This window comes from Mauremys reevesii, linkage group 17 (assembly GCF_016161935.1).
Source record: "Mauremys reevesii isolate NIE-2019 linkage group 17, ASM1616193v1, whole genome shotgun sequence".
Classification (NCBI taxonomy): domain Eukaryota; kingdom Metazoa; phylum Chordata; order Testudines; family Geoemydidae; genus Mauremys; species Mauremys reevesii.
The window spans coordinates 8,575,409-8,596,019 of record NC_052639.1 but is presented as its reverse complement, the minus strand read 5'-3'; the positions used below and the strand labels follow the sequence as shown (position 1 = coordinate 8,596,019).

At 51.8% G+C, this 20,611-nt stretch overlaps 2 non-coding genes across 2 annotated transcripts; both read left to right on the top strand.

Moving 5' to 3' along the window:
* The first annotated feature begins 15,108 nt into the window (after positions 1-15,108).
* Positions 15,109-15,190, top strand: TRNAS-AGA. Its single transcript has one exon. It is a non-coding gene; the product is annotated as a tRNA-Ser (tRNA).
* A 3,436-nt stretch (positions 15,191-18,626) lies between these two features.
* TRNAK-CUU lies at positions 18,627-18,699 on the top strand. The gene has a single exon. It is a non-coding gene; the product is annotated as a tRNA-Lys (tRNA).
* Positions 18,700-20,611: the final 1,912 nt, after the last annotated feature.

The window sequence follows — 20,611 nt, the reverse complement described above, 5'->3', positions numbered from 1 at the left end:
AGAAGGCTCTTACCTTCTAAACAGGGATGGCTGTTTTCTAGTAAAATCACTAAAAGGGATGGAGAAAACTCGAAAGAGGTTCCTCCTGGCACTCACCTACATGAACCCGAATACTCTCTGTCCTGAAAGAGAGACCTCGAGAAGGAGACTTGCTGAAGCAAAGCCACAGGGGTCTCTGAGGTTTCCCTGGCCCCTCACCCCTGTCCTGCCTGGCTGATGTCATCATCTCTCTGTGAGGTCACCACCTCCCCACCACCTTTGACCAATAGTCTGAGGTCCTGCAAAAAGCCTTTGTGATGTCACTGCCACATCCCTCCCTTGCTGTGCTAATGTCCTGCCCCTGCCCAGGCAATTTGGAGGTTTGAGCTACTCCCTGTGGATCACCCCACTCAAGGAGCGTTCGTTCTAGAAAGCAAGCCGGCTAGACAGGAAAACATCAGATGGTGCTCCCAATGCTACATTCAGTTTTTCAGAAATTAGTCGACTTTATGGCCAGAAGAGACCATTAGAGCATCTCATCTGACCCCCTGCATATCACAGGCCTCCTGTATGACACAATAGCTACTTTTGGGGCAAACACATTCCAGAGAGGCATTTAGTCTTCATAAAATGACATCAGGAGATGACAAATCCACCACTTTCCTTGGTAGCTTGTTCCTGTCGTGAATCATCCTCGCTGTTGAATATTTGTGTCTTATTTCTAATATGAATTTGTCTCTTTTCACCTTCCAGCCACTGAGTCTTGTTATGCCTTTCTCTCGTCGATTAAAAAGCCCTTTAATGCCCAATCTTTTGTCTCCATTAAGGCCCTTCAACACTTCAATGAAGTCACCTTTCAATCTTCTTTTGATAAGCTAAACAGGTTGAGCTTGTTCAATAGCTCACTAAAAAGCATTTTTCTCCAGACCTCAGAACACTTTGTGGCTCTTTGGTCATCAGACTCCTGAACTGCAGCTGGATGTGGTTCTTTTTCTTCTGCACAGCATAGCTCCTGGAGAAGAGGGATCTGCAAATGTACATTCATATGATACCTTTGTTTAACTGATGAAAACATAAACTAGACACTTAGAGGATTGGAACTGATTTCAGCTGATGGACAGCTTTGCTAGGTTTTTATGCATTTGGACAGCAAAATGTTGAGCGTTTACATTGATATCAAGCACTCCTGTATAGAGGAGCCCCTGAACATAATGGAGAATGGAAATGAAAATGTTTTCTTTTTTTTTAAAAAAAGAAAGAGGGTTATAAGAGAACACGGCGGTTTGAACTAAGAACTACTTGAACTGCAGTCAAGCACTCTAACACTGAGCAAGGTCCCCATGACACTAAGAGTGTGGAATCGTGATGTCCAGGACTTTGAAAGACAAACCCTGATTCCTCGAGCTCCTTTGCCATTCCCAGACCACAGGTGGTTTTAAAAATGGGGTTTGATTAAACTTCTTAAATGTGGCAAACACCACAGCTTGCACACCCACCGATATAGCTTCTCCCACTGACATAGCTGCCACCTTTTGAGAAGTGGATTAACTGCACCCCCAGGAAAACTCTCTCCCATCAGCATAGAACAGTGGTTCTCAAACTGAGAGTCAGGACCCCAAAGTGGGTCATAACCCTGTTTAATGGGGTCGCAAGGGCTGGCATTAGACTTGTTGGTACCTGGGGCTGAAACCAAAAGTCTGACACCCACCACCCAGGGCTGAATCCCTTAAGCTCTGGTTTTGCCCTCCCCCAACTGGGGCAGGTCTCAGGCTTTGTCTCCTCTGCCTGTGCTCAGTGTAGAGGGGCTTAGTGCGTCTTTCTAGGGTCATGTAGTAAGTTTTTTTTTTTTGCAAAAAGGGGTTGTAGTGAAAGGTAGTTTGAGAAACCCTGGCATAGAGCCTCTGAATATGTCTAGAGTTGGCTCCCTGTGGCAGATCAGACACTGAAAGTGCAGCCATGGAGACACCACACACCACCCTTCCCTAGCAGGTAAGAATCAAACCTCCACTGAAAGACACCCATTGTTTTTTAACCCATCTCCCTAAGCCCTCAGCCACCACCACTTAACAAAGGGGCTTTTCTACACTGTGGTTCTGGTCCCACTGAAGGGTCATTTCCAATTGTTTGCTCAGACCAGCATTAGGGGAAATGGTGCCCTGGGCAAAGCTTGTACTTTGGCACTTCCCCATTGCCCCTGGACGATCCCCACTCCCCCTTTACTGCTAGCTCCTGCACTCCCAACCCTTGCACCTCCTTCACCCCTAACTCCTGCCCCCTCCTGTGCCCCCTTTGCCCTTAACTTCCTGGGCCACCAGCCATTGCCCCTCTCCTGCAGCCCGTTCACATGGCTCCAGTGCTGGGGGCCCCGCACTTGTTCTCCCTTTCCCTGGGCTTTGGCATCACTAGCCCCTGATTAGCCAGTAGGGTTCAGTGGTCCCCAAAATGTGGGGCATGACTCCTAGGGGGACACAGAGGAACATTCATGGAGTCAATGAAATCAATTGAGCTTCTTCAGTCTCTCGCTGTGGACATTTCCCTTGTTTTTAAAGGCAAAAATCCTGATCTTTCCAACGGGAGCTGCTGCTTCAATGTTCAGTTTGGGGAGGGATTTGGCTGCACTCAGAGATCTGCCCGCGGGTTACAATCTGTGATCCGAAGGGCCGAACGCAAACAGCGTTTAGATGGGACCGTTAGTGCCGCCCCCGTGTGGCCAAAGACTAGAACTGACCAGCAGAGTTTACAGCTGGAGCCTGGGACGCTCCTGAACAAACTGGGCACGAAGCCTCTCGCGTGGGACCCTCGCTGTGCAGCAGGAGGCGGAGGGAAGCTGATTGTCAGGGCTCAGGGCAGCTCCCTGCCAGGCTGAGCCGGTGTCTGTGCTAAGCTTGGCATCAATCAGGTGATTCTGGGAAGTTCGGGGTCCCCGGGCTCCCACAGGACGGTGAAGCAGGTCACCCCTGGAGCAGGGTAAAGCTGCAGGGTGACAGTGGGGTTGCTGCCCCTGGGAGCAGCTGCTGTAGCACCGCCTGGGTAGGACACGGAGAGCCAGTTATACCCCTCTCCCCAGCCTGTATCGGGGGATGGGAGCACTCACACCCTGGGGACCCACCCACCAGAGATCTACGGGGGGGAGAGTGGCACCCACACACCCAGGATCGTGTAGGGGGGGACAAGGGCATCCACACTCCGGGATCCTCTGCAGAGGGACGGACACCCACACATCCAGGATTCTGTATGGGGGGCAGAGGTACCCGGACACCTGGGTGGGGAAAGGGGGCACCGAAACATCCGGGATCTTACCTAGCAGGACAGCGGTGCCTGCAGCTCGACATGAGACAGGGGCGAGGGGAGCAGGAGCACTTCCCAGTTCCAGGCTGTCTCCGTCTGGCCAAGGCACAGAGCTCACAAGCAGAGTTTAAAGCTCCAGGTGCCAAACTGCAAAACAAGCCCGGCTCTGTGGCTGGTGCCTGTGATCCCAGCACCTGGGGAGGCTGAGGCTGGTGGATCGCTTGAGCTCAGGAGTTCTGGGCTGCAGGGGGCTGTGCCAATCAGGTGTCTGCACTAAGTTCAGCATCAATATGGTGATCCTGGGGAAGCTTGGGATCTCTAGGTTGCCTAAGGAGGGGTGAATTGGCCCAGATCAGAAACAGAGCAGATCAAAACTCCCATGCTGATCAGTAGTGGGATCACACCTGTGAATAGCCCCTGCAGCGTAGCCTGGCTAAGACAGTGAGATGTGGTCTCTTTTTAGACCTCCCTCCCCCCCGCAGAGCCTGGATGGGGGTATGGGAGCAGCCACATGCTGGGGATTGTGACTTGAGGGGAGGGACGCCCCCCTGCAACACGGATCTTGAAAAGAGGAACAGCGACACCCAGACACCACAGAGCCTGGATGGGGGCAGGGGAACCACACACGGGAGCTAGTTCATGGGGTGGGGGACACACCCATATGCTCCGTTGCACCATTCTTAATGAGAAGAATGGGGGCATCCACACAACATGGATCCTTAACGGGCGGGGGGACACCCACACACTCCACTATTAACCAGGAGGGACAGGGGAACCAGACAGCCCCGGTAGTGTGGAGAACACCCACATCCACCGGATCCCTCATGGGGGGTAAGACAGAGGGGATTGTAATGGGGCCCAGCGCACCCATGCACCAGCGATTGTTAAGGGTTGAAGGGACAGGGACACCCACACACACTGAGATCACGTCCTTGGAGGAACACAAACCCTCCACAGAAGGACCTGGTCTGTTCCATGATGGCAGCCCAGCCTGGGTGAGTCAAAGTCTCTTTTTATACAGGCACGTCCCAGAGATCCTGACTAGGGCGAGAGAGACACCCACCCACCAGAGGATCCTTAATGGTCTAGGGTGCACCCACACACCAGGGATTCTTATGGGTGGGAGGAATGGAGACAGCCAGACACACTGAGATCACTTCCTCCAAGGAGCCTGGGCCAGACAGGGAGACACAGTCCCCCTTCACATCTCTGCCAGACAACCTTCCTCCCACCCCCTCCACAGAATGTTCTTATCTGGAGGTGAAGCCAGGGAAACCACATGGAGGATTCTTATCTGGGGAACTGGGGGGACCCACTTACCACCAGGGATTGTTAAGGGCAGGAGGAACAGGGACTCCCACCTCTGTAGCATGGGGGTGGGTCGCCTGCTGGGATCATCTGGGCATATTTCACCTCGTCAGTTCCCTGCCATTGCCTTGGGGGCCCCTTGTTCGCTGCCTCTGGCACCCAGTTTAGCCTCCTTCCTGAGGGCTGAAACGCTTTGATCTATCTAAGGTCTGTGGGATCAATACATGTCATGGTGTAATTCTGTGTTATTCGGGGTCAGACTAGCTGAGCTAATGGCCCCTTCTGCCCTTAAACGCCATGAAAACATTTCTCTGGTTTCTCCTTGTGCCTGTCAGACACCACGGTGAGGGGCCCAATAGAAGATCCCGCACACAGCGCTCTGGCTCTTACATTACTTGGGGACGTCAGCGCTTTCCTAGCAAAGCTGCTGCTAAAGCGCTGGATTTGGGGAACGGTTCGGCTCCGGTTCAGAGATCTGCCTGCGGGGTGTGAACCTGCCACGAGGAGCGGGAAACGCAACCAGCAACGGGAGGCGTTGGCTGAGCTCCAGGCTGCCCCCGTGTGGCCAAAGCTTAGAACTGAGCAGCAGAGTTTAAAGCTGGCGCTGGGAGGGAGCTGAACACGCGGGGCACGAAGGCTCCTGCGTGTAACGCTTGTTGGGTGGGCAGCTGAGCGTAGCTGATTGCCGGAGTTCAGGGCTGCACCCCGGGGTGCTGAGCAGGTGTCAGTGTTCAGGTTGGCCTCATTATGATGGTTTCTTTGGGGTCGCCAATTCCCTTAAAGAGAGGGGAGCCAGGTCAGCCCAGGTAGGGAGGCCGGAAAAACTCTGGTACCAATTGGCTGTGGGACTGCCCCTGTGAAGAGCCACTGTAGCACCACCAGGGAAAGCCGGTCTTTCTTTATGCAGCCCCCGCCCCGCCACCATTCCTCAGGACGAGGGCTGTGCTCAAAGAACTGTGCCCCTTGTTTTCACCTCCATGTGAAGCGCACAGTGCAAATAACCCTCAGCGCATCAGCTCAGTTCCAGGCTCCACTTCCACCCGCTCAGAGCGCAGAGCTCCCAGGCTGAGCCTGAAGTTGGAAGCGGGAGACTCTGTAACCAGCCGGGCCACGTGGCTGGTGCCTGTGATCCCAGCTCCTGGGGCGGCTGAAACCGCCGGATCACTTGAGCTCAGGAGTTCCGGGCTGCAGGGAGCTGTGCCGAGTGGGTGTCTGCACTAAGTTCAGCATCAATATGGTGATCCTGGGGAAACTTGGGGTCCCCAGGTTGCCTAAGGAGGGGTGAACCGGCCCAGGTCGGAAACGGAGCAGGTCAAAACTCCCGTGCCGATCGGTAGTGGGATCGTGCCTGTGAATAGCCCCTGCAGCGTAGCCTGGGCAAGACAGCGAGACATGGTCTCTTTTTATACAGACACCCCCCGCAGAGCCTGGAGGGGGGGGATGGGAGCACCCACACGCTGGGGATTCTGACGTGGGGGGGAGGGATGCACCCAAGCAACACGGATCTTGAAAAGAGGAACAGAGACACCCACAGATCCCAGCTGGGGGCAGGCAGGGGAAACCACACACGGGAGCTAGTTCATGGGGTGGGGGACAGAGACACCCACCGGAGATCCTGGATGGGAGCACCCACATGATGGGGATCTTGAAGTGGGAGGAGGGAAGCACCATGTACCAGAGTTTCTGAAGGGGGAACAGGGACACCCACACACCACGTGTCTTGCAGCAAGAGCTGCAGTCTTCATTTACACACAGCAGTGATGGGGAATTAACCACATCCCTTGCGGAGCTTGTTCCACTAGATGATTAGCCTCATTGAAGTACCCAGACCTTTTTAACAATAAGAAGTGAAATGAAATGGCCACATGATGGCAACAGAACCTAAGAAATTTGTTAGTCTCTAAGGTGCCACACGTACTCCTGTTCTTTTTGTGGATACAGACTAACAGGGCTGCTCCTCTGAAACGGAAGAGATGAGAAGCCATGTTCTTGTTCAATGTGCATTGAAGCTGAAAAGGGAGATGTTTCCTCTTTGATTCCTAAGCCCCCAACTCTAATCCACTAAACACCCCTTTCCTCCCACAGCCAGGACTAAAACCCAGGAGTCATAACTAGTGGCCCCCCTTAACCTTCTCTCTGTGAGGAGGAAGAAGAAGCTCTGAGACCCCTGGGCTGTCCCCTTGCCACCCTGCCTGGGCTGCACTTGGAACCCAATGGGGTTTCCTTGGGCAGTTCTGAATCTTGCTCCCAGGAAGGGTGTAATTTTAGGAGCAGGTTCCAAATAGTGCAATTAACCAGCCAGAAGGGGCAGCAGGTATCAGTGTAGGAGCCATTGAAATAATCACAGCAAAGTAGTTCAGGGAAACTGTTATTAATGAAGTGTGAGTGAAAGGTGAGAAGCTGATGGTGTCAGTGTCACACTAGAGGACGCTGAGATGGTTTTAAATCCAAACCCAGCCACCACCTAGCACATGTTTTAACCTCTTCTTCTCTTACCGTTGCTCCTTATCAGGGAAGGGGAGAGAGACAACGAGCAATAGAAACAGAGACCTAGTGACCGAAGCAAACATTTCTTTGCTCCTTGCTTGGCTCTGTCAGTTATTTGGGTACAAACTCACCCCCCACCCACTGTCTGGGCTGGGCTCAGTGGGCAGGAAGAGCTCAGCTGTCAGTGGCACTTGGGGAGCTCCGGACATTACTGTGAGCTGCCTGAACGTTTAGGTGAAAACCACCTAAACACGGACACAAGGTCTAGGCTGCAGTAACTCATCTTGCATCTGCGGCTGTTGAAGCTACAAGGCAGAGGACTAAGTACAACATTTAAACTTATGTTTGACCTCAGAGAATAAAACAAATGTGTCTGTGAAAAGAGGGGAGTCGAGTTCAATCCCTTGTCACCATCAATGTGCAAACCAGGAACCTGTTGCTTTGCATTCCTGATGTGTCACCATCATGTGGCTATTCTCATAGACTTTAAGGTCAGAAGGGACCATTATGATCATCTAGTCTGACATCCTGCACAACGCAGGCCACAGAATCTCACCCACCCACTTCTATAACAACCCCCTAACCTATGTCTGAGTAACCTATTCTGTTCAGTCCCTTTAATTAAAAGATTGTGTTTTTTTCATAGAAACTGTATTTTCCTTGTAGAGACACAGGGCCAGATTAATCTACAAATGAAGGTGATTCCAAGGCAGTTCTGGAGGAGAAGGGAATGTTTTCAGCATCACTAAATTATTTTGTTGTGCCTCACAGAGAGAAAGAGAGAGAAAATAAACCTATTAATCTGAGCTACCGACACAGTTCACAGCATGAAATACACAATTTTGTGTTCAATGAGTTGTGTTCATTTACATAATATGAAAAATATGTATTAGGCAATGCATGAAAACCTCACTGCATTGAACAACCCACTTGATCTAGTCAATGTACTACAGAATATTTAAAGAAGTTAAGAAAGATGTGCTTATAAATTAACATGTTGTGCCATTTACACATGCACAAGACACAGAAGAAACTGAATTATTTGAGCTACTAAAATTTCCATTTTCTCACAGCATTTTAGGTCTCAAGGTTGTTTTAATTTGCTTATTTTTTTGGAACTAGAAATGGGGAAAGAGCACACTGAAGTCAGTGGAATTACCACAGTGAGGGATTAGTCTCATTATTTGTTACTAACAAAACCTTTGTTAACAGAGAGTTAACTTTGGCTGTGAATATCTCTTACCTTCCAGAACATCGAGTTCAGTAAAACTCAAACTCTGGAAAAACAGGGAATACAGAGTGAGGGTACATGCCCAGATGATGCTAACTCTGAGTCTGCCCTCTAGAAGAGAATCCCTGATAGCATATGAGAACAAGGAAAGGTCTGGGGACAAATTACAGCTACTTCCCAAGAGATTGTTTCTCCTGTAATTAATTGATCCTGGTCCCATCAATTGATCCTGGCCTGGTGTCTGGCCGTGGAATTTACTGTTTTTATCCCAGCATAATTGTAAAGCAATGTCTTCTTTAAAAGCTCCTTTATTCTAGGTGATACAAACAGGTCACTTCCCAGCTATTTCAAGGAGATGGAATTTTCCTGACCCACAGGGAACTTAAACTAACATGCTCAAGATCACACATTCCTTAGGAGAAAACGAAGGGGAAAAAAACCAAACCCCACCAAACCGTTGCTGTTTCTTCCCAAATGATCAATGAGACCAGAAAGGGAGACTGTGCAATTAACTGTCTGGGACTACACTGACTCTGCAGTTTCTTGGATGCAGACACACCCAGCTCTACGGTTGGTAACGTACAGAGACTCTGCTGCTGCTCATGAACTAGCAGCACATGACCTCTGAACAGCTGCCATTCGAATGCATCTGAAAGTCACAAGGAACAACGATCTGTGTTAAAGGAAGGCTGCCATTTATTAGAGCCCCAATTGATGCCGTGTGCACAAACAGAGGATTGAATGTGTAACAGGGAGTTTGGTAAATCTTGGTTATTTTAGTTTTGTAACAGGCTCCTGTCCACCTCCAGTAGAGTTTTCAGTCCCAATGGCAACTTACTTACCAAATGTAATACAGGGTACGTCTACACTACGGGACTATTCCGAATTTGCATAAACCGGTTTTGTAAAACAGATTTTATAAAATCGAGTGTGCGCGGCCACACTAAACACATTAAATCGGTGTTGTGCGTCCATGGTCCGAGGCTAGCGTCGATTTCTGGAGCGTTGCACTGTGGGTAGCTATCCCGTAGCTATCCCATAGTTCCCGCAGCCTCCCCCGCCCCTTGGCATTTCCGGGTTGAGATCCCAGTGCCTGATGGGGCAAAAATCATTTTCGCGGGTGGTTCTGGGTACAGCCTCACCCCTCCCTCCCTTCCTCCCTGAAAGCGGCAGACAACCGTTTCGCGCCTTTTTTGCTTGGAGAACCGTGCAGACGCCATAGCACAGCAAGCATGGACCGTGCTCAGCTCAATACCGCAATCGTGAATGTTTTAAACACCTCGCGCACTCTCGTGCAGTATATGGTGAACCAGGACCTTCGAACCGAGGCGAGTAAGAGGCGGATACGGCAGCGCGGCGATGACAGTGATGAGGATGTAGACACAGAATTCTCTCAAACCGCGGGCCCCTGCGCTTTGGAGATCCTGATGGTAATGGGGCAGATTCTATCCATTGAACGCCGATTTTGGGCCCGGGAAACAAGCACTGACTGGTGGGACCGCATTGTGTTGCAGGTGTGGGACGATTCCCAGTGGCTGCGAAACTTTCGCATGCGTAAGGGCACTTTCATGGAACTTTGTGACTTGCTTGCCCCTGCCCTGAAACGCCATAATACCAAGATGAGAGCAGCCCTCACAGTAGAGAAGCGAGTGGCGATAGCCCTGTGGAAGCTTGAAACGCCAGACAGCTACCGGTCAGTCGGGAATCAATTTGGAGTTGGAAAATCTACTGTGGGGGCTGCTGTGATGCAAGTAGCCAAAGCAATCACTAAGCTGCTGCTACGAATGGTTGTGACTCTGGGAAACGTGCAGGCCATAGTGGATGGCTTTGCTGCAATGGGATTCCCTAACTGTGGGGGGGCGATAGATGGTACCCATATCCCTATCTTGGCACCGCAGCACCAGGGCACCCAGTACGTAAACCGGAAGGGTACTTTTCAATGGTGCTGCAAGCACTGGTGGATCACAAGGGACGTTTCACAAACATCCACGTGGGATGGCCAGGAGGGTTCATGACGCTCGCGTATTCAGAAGCACTACTCTGTTTAAACGGCTGCAGCAAGGGAATTACTTCCCAGACCAGAAAATAACAGTTGGGGATGTTGAAATGCCTGTTGTTATCCTGGGGGACCCAGCCTACCCCTTGATGCCATGGCTCATGAAGCCATACACAGGCAGCCTGGACAGTGGTCAGGATCTGTTCAATTACAGGCTGAGCAAGTGCAGAATGGTGGTGGAATGTGCATTTGGCCGTTTAAAGGCGCGCTGGCGCACATTACTGACTCGCTCAGACCTCAGCCAAACCAATGTCCCCTATGTTATTGCTGCTTGCTGTATTCTCCACAATCTCTGTGAGAGTAAGGGGGAGACCTTTATGGCGGGGTGGGAGGCTGAGGCAAATCACCTGGCCGCTGATTACGCGCAGCCAGACACCAGGGAGATTAGAAGAGCACACCAGGAAGCGGTGCGCATCAGAGAAGCTTTGAAAACGAGCTTCATCAATGGCCAGGGTACAGTGTGACTGCTGTGTTTGTTGATGAACACCCACCCCCCCTTGATTGACTCAGTCCCTGTAAGCAACTCCCCCTCCCCCTTCGAGTACAGCTTACTTATGCAAATAAAGTCACTCTCGTTTAAAAAGCATGAATTCTTTATTAATTCATTATAAAAGAGGGAGAGAAGTAAGGGTGTGCTTTGGGAGGAGGATAGGAGGGATGGAGAAGGCTATTAAAAAAAAATTCAGACTAACGACAGCCTTTTGGTTGGGCTGTCCACGGGGGTGGAGTGGGCGGGTGCACGGAGCCTCCCCCCACGCGTTCTTACACGTCTGGGTGAGGAGGCTAAGGAACATGGTGAGGGGGGAGGGTGGTTATACAGGGGCTGCAGAGGCACTCTGTGATCCTGCTGCCGTTCCTGAAGCTCCACAAGACGCCGGAGCATGTCAGTTTGATCACGCAGCAGCCCCAGAGTTGCATCCCGCCACCGCTGATTTTCCTGCCGGTCTTCCTGCCGCCACCTCTCATCTCGGTTGTCCCTCCTGTCCTCACGTTCACTGGCCTCTTTCCTGTAATTTGAAACCACGTCCTTCCACTCATTCAGATGAGCTCTTTCATTGCGTGTAACTTCCATAATATCCGAGAACATCTCATCTCGCGTCTTCTTTTTCTCCGCCTTATCTGTGCTAGCCTTTGGGATGGAGGAGGGATGGTTGAAAAATTTGCAGCTGCATGAGGAGAGAAATATTTAGAAAGATACATTTTACAGAACAATGGTTATACTGTTTCACAGTGAACATCACTATTCACCTAGCACATGTGATTTCCTACAAGGTCGCATTTTTCATCTTAATAGTGACTGCTTGCAGCTCTGGGGTTACAGATCTCACAGACACATCAGGTCCAGGCATCAGAATTCAGCTTGCATGCGGACATGGTAAGCCACTGTCTCAGTGATTTACCCTCCCCCAACGCATGGCTAATACCACGCTAGCTCCTGCTAATCAACAACCTTCCCCTCCCCACCCACTGCTTGTCCGGTAGCTTGGGAAGATCGCCTCGCCGGTGACCAAACAGAAAAGATCATCGGCATTTCACTCCTCCCCTCCCCCCTCTTCGCTACGTGCAGGAAAGTGTTTTTTTTAAGCTGCTGCATTCCACGAACCCAGTAGAAAAATGGCCACCCCCCTTACTTAAATTCCTGATTTTTAACCAGGTTATCCTGAACGATATCACTTTGCTGAGGATAACAGAACAAGATAAAGAGCGGATGCTTCTTGAATGCCAGCAGTCACCGGGACCATACGCTGCTATGCTTTGCCACGCAATGATCCCTGATTACTTGCTACATGCATGGCATGGTAAAGTGTCCTACCATGGTGGGCGGAACAAGGATGCCTTGCCCAGAAACCTTCTGCAAAGGCTTCTGGAGTACCTACAGGAGCGCTTCATCGAGATGTCCCTGGAGGATTTCCTCTCAATCCCCGGACATGTTAACAAACTTTTCTAAGTAACTATACTGTCTGTGAATGCATCCCAAGTTCTCAGGGCAAATCAATCATTAAAAAAGGCTTGCTTAAAAAACACTGTTTGCTATTTGCAAAGGTACACTCACCAGAGCTCCCTTCCATGGCGTCATTCTGTGGAATAGTTGCTTGTGAGGGCTGGGAGCAGGGTAAATCCGTCAGGGTGATAAAAAGCTCCAGGCTGCTGGGGCTCATGGAGTGCTGTGTGCTCTCTGCTAGGTCTTCCTCTTCTTCTTCATCTTCATCTTCCCCGTCTGCATAATCCTCAGACATGGCAGAGATTACAACCCCCACCTCAGAATCCACGGTCAGGGGTGGGGTACTTGTGGCGCAGCCCCCTAAAATTGCATGCAGCTCAGCATAGAAGCGGCAAGTTTTTCGACCTGCCCCGGACCTTCCGTTTGCTTCTTTGGTTTTCTGGTAGGCTTGTCTAAGCTCTTTAACTTTCACTCTGCACTGCACGGAGTCCCTGCTGTGGCCTTTAGCCGTCATAGCCTTAGAAATTCTTTCAAATACTTTTTCATTTCGTCTTTTGGAACGCAGTTCTGTTAGCACTGAATCCTCTCCCCATATAGCGATCAGATCCAGTACCTCCCGAGCGGTCCATGCTGGGGCTCTTTTTCGATTCTCAGGAGACTGCATTGTTAACTGTGCTGATGAGCTGTGCGTGGTCACCTGTGATGATGAGCTCTCCACGCTGGGGAAGCAGGAAATGAATTTCAAAAGTTCGCGGGGCTTTTCCTGTCTACCTGGCCAGTGCATCCGAGTTCAGATTGCTGTCCAGAGCGTTCAGTGGTGCACTGTAAGATACCGCCCGGAGGCCAATACCGTCGATTGTGGCCACACTATCCCTATTCCGATATGTTAATACCGATATTAGCGCTACTCCTCTCGTCGGGCAGGAGTACAGAAACCGATTTAAAGAGCCATTAAAATCGATATAAGGTGCCTCCTAGTGTGGACGGTTGTGGCGTTAAATCGGTTTTATGCTCCTAAAACTGATTTAAACGCCTAGTGTAGACCAGGCTACAGACTAGTCTATGCCTCCCACGTGGATGTGGTTCTTGTTCTTCTGCACATTGTAGCCCATAGAGACCAAAGACCTGCAAATGTGACTTCATGTGCCTTTGTTTAATTGATGAAAATGAAACTAGACACTTAGAGGATTGGAACTGATTTCAGCTGGGGGATATGTTTGCTAGGTTTCTATGCATTTGCACAGGAAAGCATTGAGTGAGTCAATTCATTTTAGGGGAGCTCCTGAACACACTGGAGATGGAATTACTTTTACTGAAGGCACAAGTTTGTAAGGGAGCACTTGGGATTTGAACGAAGGACCACTTGATCTGCAGTCAAACACTCTACCACTGAGCTATACTCCCATGACCTTTACATTGGCAAGTCCATGATCTTAAGGATTTTGAAGGATGGGCTCTGCCTCAGAGATCTCCTTTTCTATTCCCAGACCTCAGGGGTTTAAAAATGGGGTTTGATTAAACTTTATATACACATGTAGACACCACAGCTTGCACACCCACCAACATAGCTTCCCTCTCTGACATAGCTACCACCTCTCGGGGAGATGGGTTATCTGCACGGACAGGACTGCTCTCTCTCCTCCACTTAGAGCAGCTTCATAATTTATGAATAGGTGGGAAATAACCTCCTGAATGGACAGGAACCAATTTATCAGATATTGCTGTGTCTGCATTCAATATGGGTAACTGGTCATATTGGGCTGGATTAGTAGGAGTGTTGCCAGCAGATCGAGGGAAGTGATTATTCCCCTCTATTCAGCACTGGTGAGGCCACATCTGGAGCACTGCGTCCAGTTCTCCCCCGCCACTACAGAAACAAATTGGAGAGAGTCTAGGGGAGGGCAACAAAAATGATTAGGGGGCAGGGGACTTACGAGGAGAGGCTGAGGGCAGGGCCGCCCAGAGGGTGGGTGGGCGGGGGGGGCCAGTTTGCCGCAGGGCCCCCAGGAGAATACAGGATTCTATAGTATTGCAACTTTTTTTATGGAAGGGGCCCCTGAAATTGTTTTGCCCCAGGCCCCCTGAATCCTGTGGGCGGCCCCTGCCCAGACCGTGGTGCTGTCCCCCCACTCCACCCCCTTCCCTCATTCTCCTCCCTCCGAGGCCCCCCCTGTGCTCCACCCTCACTCCCATTTGGCCACTTCCCACCCCTGCTCTTTGGCTGAGGCCTGCTGGTCGCTCGCTCCTCTCCTCCCCCAAGGCCTCCTCGCGCCTCTCCACCCCCTACCCCAAGGTCTGCCTGCTGCCCCCACCTCTCTGCCCCCTCCCCTGAGACCCGCCCTGCCCATCACCCACCCCTCTCTGCCCCTCCCCTGAGACCTACCCTGTCCACCTCTTTCTTTGATCATCTGTTGTTATTCCTTGAAACATCAAGGATGGAATAAAAAGCGAGTTTACTCCAGGGTGAGGAAAGAAAGGAGCCATCAACCCCCTGGCAAAGCTCAGTGCCCCAGAGAAAACCTGCCCCCTGCTATCGCAATCACTGATGTACTGGGGATATGACGGGAAAGGGACTGTCTGAATGATCGAGGCAGGAAATGGACAAAAATCTACAGCAACATCATTAACCACAAACACACTCTCCTCGTGCTCCAGCCAGAAGGGAAAGGAGCAGGAATTATTTCAGTTCAGCCATGGACACACTTACACAAGGGCACAGCAGTGTGTGTGTTGTGGAAGCTGGTCTGAGGAAACAACTGGAATTGATCACTCACTGAGAACAGAACTAGAGTGCAGTGAAGGCTACATATCAAGCAAGTAGTTGTGGCCGAGTGGTTAAGGCAATGGACTAGAAATCCATTGGGGTCTCCCCGCGCAGGTTCAAATCCTGCCAACTACGCAGGAAGTTGTGGTTCTTTAGTTTCAATGGAGCTGGGTCTTGTCTCACTCTTCAGTTATGTCTACATGAAAGAATAATGTGGCTTAAGTTAAAGTGTTTTAATTGAACAGCTGTTGCATGTCCACCCTATTCCCCTGTGTCACCAGAGCACATCCATGCTAGCATCTCTTGGATTGCCACAGAGAGCAGTGCACTGTGGGTAGCCATCCCACTGTGCAACTGGCTGCAGGGTGCTTTGGGAAGGGTTTGCAATGCCTCACAGGCTGGTACAGCATCACCTGATGCAGGTTTCTATCCCATTGTTCCATGGGCATCCTACTAGATTGCCAGCTGCTTTTCAACTGCAATGTGTGTGATAGGGTAGAGAGCGTGTGTGTGTGGGGGAGAGACAGTGTGTGTGTTGTGGAAGAGTGAGTGTGTCGCACACTGTCTCTAAGCTCAGACAGCTGCTGGAAGCAACCAGTCCTGAGGCAGGGGACAGCCCTGACATTAGCCCCCCTTCTCTCCCTGGCTCAGGTCAGCACAGCACTCTCTGTCTCACACACACATGTACACACTGCTGCCTGCTTAGCTCTGTGTCAGGGGTGCTGGAACAGGGGGTTTAGAGGGCCATGGTCCCACCACTCTTTACTGGCTGTTAGGACAAATGATGGGGGCGGGGGAGGGTGCAGTCTTGGGGAAGAGGCGTCTGTGGGTGTGGCCTCGGGGGGAGAGGTGGTGTGAGTGGGGGTCCTTAGGGAAGGGGTGCCATGGGGGTGCAACAGTTCGGACAACGGTGCCCCCCCCCACTGTAAGGAAGCTTCTGCCGCCCCTGCTCTGTGTTGGCAGAGCGGGAGAGAGCAGCATCCACGGCAGTGATTTGCTCCCTGGGGCTCTGGCAGGGGGGCTCGGAAGGTGATTTAAAGGGCCCGGGGCTCCAGCCGCTGCAGGGAGCCCTGGGCCCTTTAAATCACCATCCTGGGGAAGCCGGGCCAGGCTGGCACAGCGTACCGGCTTTTGCCAGTACCCCATACCGGAACATACCGGCTTACTTTCACCTCTGGAAGGTCCTCACGTGGATCAATAACTCGTTAAAAGATAGGAAAGAAAGGGTAGGAATAAATGGTCAGTTTTCAGGACGGAAACAGGTAACTAGTGGTGTCTGTACTGGGGCCAGTACTAGTCAACATATTCATAAATGACCTAAATAGTGAGCTGATAGAATTTGTAGATGATCCAAAACTACCGGCTTGCTTCCTAGAACGAACGCTCCTTGAGTGGGGTGATCCACAGGGAGTAGCTCAAACCTCCAAAGTGCCTGGCCAGGGGCAGGACATTAGCACAGCAAGGGAGGGGTGTGGCAGTGACATCACAAAGCCTTTTGCAGGACCTCAGACTATTGGTCAAAGGCGGTGGGGAGGTGGTGACCTCACAGAGAGATGCTGACATCAGCCAGGCAGGACAGGGGCGAGGGGCCAGGGAAACCTCAGAGACCCCTGTGGCTTTGCTTCAGCAAGTCTCCTTCTCCAGGTCTCTCTTTGAGGACTGAAAGAGTATTTGGGTTCATGGACGTGAGCGCCAGGAGGAACCTCTTTTGAGTTTTCTCCTTCCCTTTTAGTGATTTTACTAGAAAACAGCCGTCCCTGTTTAGAAGGTAAGAGCCTCCTCGAGGTTTGAAACCTGTTCAGTCTGATCCATCCGGTGACAGTTGAATTCTAGGCATGGAAAACACGAGCTTAAGGAGGCAGAATTTTATTCTGCAACTGGCATGTTGTCCCTCAGAATCACTGGGGACATTAGGGTATGTCCTTTTTGTTTTACTTTTTCCTCCATCCCTCTCTCCTTTCTCTTTGTCTCTTGCTTCTTTTGTCCTTTCACCAGTTCTCCTCCCAACACCAAGAGAGGGTGGGTGGGTGTGTGTGTGTGTGTGTGTTGCAGGGGAGTTCTCGGCAGCTCCCACTGTGGGAGGTCCACCCAAAAATGTGGGGCTGAAATAGTGCTCGGGCAGTGATCCCCACCGGTGACCTGGGCCATCCTTTGGGCTCTCTGGTGAGAACCCTCAGCCCCCCATCCTCAGTCTCTACCCTGATTGGCTGAGCAGGGGGTTATTGACAGGGAGGAGACTCAGGTCCTTGTTGTTCTCTTTTAAGACCAAGGAAATAAGTCATAACCAGTTCTATGTTTGATTAATTTTGCTGCTTCTCTGCATTAATTGTCTCTGAGCAGTTCATGATTCTCTCTAACATTGCAGTTCTCCTCAAATACTTGCTGAAACTGTGCACTGCTGTTGGTCTGGATGTCATGTGAGAGAACTTTAATGAGGTCATTCAGTGTGTGAAATTCAAGATCTGATGGTTAATTTGAAAACCAGGTTTCATAGTCAGGGAAAGGCAGGAGGGAGGAAGAGTCCCAGGCTGACAGCTCCAAGGGAAGGCTTAAAAGCCACAGAGCAACTGAGGTCAGCGCTAGAGGAGGGCAGGACCATGCCTATGTGTGGCCTTCAGACAGGCACAAAAACACCCAGCCAGGCTGTTCCCTGCCATGCCAAAACCCCACTGAAGGTCACCAGCATGCGGGGCAGCTGCTGATGCTCTGTGGCCAACATCAAAAGATGGTAGGAAAGCAGGGCCAGCCCCATGGTGGGGCCTCTGACTGGTCCCACTCACGGTGCTCACTTTTGCAGTGGGGCAGGAGATTTTACCCCAAGAGGCTTTTCCTGGGTGGGTGAGAAGCAGAGAAACACCCAGGCTCCGAAGACGCTATGTAGCAAGTACCTTCCAGCACAGGGACAGGCGCACACTTGGAAGAGGGAAACTGCTCCACACGCTAGCCCGGGCAGCCACCCATTTTCTTTGGCAAGTCAGGAATGGCAAAGGTGAGACTGGAAGCACCTGGGGCTCATGCCCCAGCCTTTGTGACGCCCACCCCCCAACTCCTTCCCGGGGCTCTCGCTGAAGCCAGAGCAGTGGCCTGAGCAGCCATGGAGAGTTTCCAGCCTTGAAAGGAGCAGGACGTTCAGCACAACAGTAAAACTGCAGAAAAACAACCACCAAGGGACTCAAACCCTCAGTTTTCTGATTCATAAAAAAAAAAGCTCCTCCAAGCACTTCTTTGGAAAAGATGAACATTGTGTTTCTCAGGTCATCTGCTGAGGGGGGACGAGACTCTTTGGGCACAAGAAGTCGAGTTTCCAGCGAGACACCAGACTTAATTCTCTGGAGCCAGGTGCAGGGCTTTGGCAGGGAGGCTCAGGCATGGGGGATTGGGGTGCAGCGGATGGACCGGCTGTCTAGGCACAGAGATTTAGACACACTGAGGCACAGGAGGGAGGAGGAGGAGGAATCCTGCTGAAAGGCAGTGGCTGTGCGGAAAAGAGGAGGGGTTCTGGGGACTTTTTTTGCCTCTCTTTTGCCTGCCTGCTCGCTCTTGTGCTGAACGGTGAAGCTGATCTCAACAAGCCCAGGTAGCTCAGTTGGTAGAGCATCAGGCTCTTAATCTGAGGGTCCAGGGTTCAAGTCCCTGTCTGGGTGCTCAGCTTTTAAGTTACCTTGTGTGCCAGGAGCCAAATGATTCCTGGTGCTGCCCACCAGCCACATGTGGATTCGCAGAAGCTGTGGCCATTTCCTGGAAAGGTTCCTTTCCTCAGGAATCAGGAGAGAGGCCACATCCACAGGAGCAGGCCTAGAACACGCAGTCCCTGGCTGGCAGGAAGTGCTGTGGGGCCAGGTGCTGAGAAAGCCCAGAGGGGGAGCAGCAGAGATGGGGGGAAGAGAGACAGAGAAGCAATGAGGACAGAGCACAAGTGTACAGGGGGCATCTGGTCTGGCTATTTTGGGGAACTTCCCTGGTTTATACACGACCCTGGTGCAATTGGCTGGAGAAAGGATCTGAGTCCCCACCCCCTTACCCAGAGGCTGCCTGACCCCAAGGACGCTCTTTCTACTCTCCTGTGCAGCAGAGACCTCGTAACCCCACAAGGCTGGGTCCAGGAATCCTGGGGGGTTTGATGACCCCCAATCTTGTCATGATCACTTGAACAGGGCTACAGTGTCTCCACTCTGGGCACTTCCCTGACCCACTCCTCTCTGCACGTGCTTCAAGCAAACACCATTTATTACCCAGCAATCAATGTAAAACATAAGGAAAGATGGGAAAGGAAAACACGTCACCCTGTTCTGTGGCGCAGGGAGATCACAGCCAGCGTCTCTGGAGGGTCAGGGCAGGTCACAGTCTCTCCCTCACATGTCCCAGGCCTCCTCCCCAGGCCCTGGCTGTGCTGCAGGGACACCACGGGCTGGACACGTGCTCTGGCAGTGGCCACGTGCTCTAGGTGACAGGCCCCTTGTTCCCAGTGTCAGCCCCCATGTAGGGGATATGATCCCCCCACCCCCAAAAGTCTGGCCTGCAAGATCTCTTGACCGGTGGCATCTCCTTGCACTGGGCCTTCTGCCCAGGGTCCCCCTCACTCTCCCACGCTGCTCACTGCACCCACCTCCAGCCCCAGTGCTGCTGCGGCTCTGCCTCCAGCTCCCTGGGCTGCTCCTCTGGCTCCGCTTGCTGCAGCTCTTCTCCCAGCACAGATCTGCTCCCTGGGCAGCTTCTACAGCTCGTGCTGCTGCGGCTCGGCTCCCAGCACAGATCTGCTCTGGTTCTCCCCGGCTGGTGCAGCTCTGCTCCCCGGCTCTTCTCGGGCTCCTGCTCTCTCCTTAGCTCTGCCCCACTCTGGCCCGGGCAGTTCCAGCTCCCACGGAGGATGGGACCCCCTGGCCTGGTGACTCCCTCATTACACTGCCTGGCCTGTCAGTCCGGCTAACATGGAGCTTTGGCCTCTCCCCATTGCCCCTGGGGACTGTCAGTCTCAGGGTCCTGATTTCCCATTGGCCCTTCCCCCTTCTATTGGTGCTGGGAAATAGCCAACCAAACCTCCCCCCAAACACACACTAAGTTTTAAGGGGCCAACAGTCCCTTACACAAGCCAGCCCCATGAGGGTCACTGGTGTGCAGAGAAGGAACTATGAGCTGGTCCCATGGTGTAAGGGGCAGCACTCTGGACTCTGAATCCTGTAATCTGAGTTCAAATCTCAGTGAGACCTTGTGATGAAGTCCTGGAGCTCCCAATGCTTACCTTTCCTGTCTCCAGCTGTGCAAGAGCCAGTCTCCACCCTCCAGCTGGGTGACTCACCCACTGGAGCCAGGTCTTGGGTTGTGATGGCCACAATGGGTTGGGGATCTAGAACGTGTTACCCTGATGCCTGTGGTTTGACCAGGTGGTTGGGATTCTTGCTGCCTCACATCAGGCCCACAAGTTTGGCCATTTCACTTGCAGTGACACGTTACCTCTTGTCCACATGGCATTTAAAGGAAGGAGGGCCAGGACCAGGCTTCATAGTCAGGGCTAGGCAGGAGGGAGGCAGAGGCTGGAGCCCAGCACCTCTCCTCCTC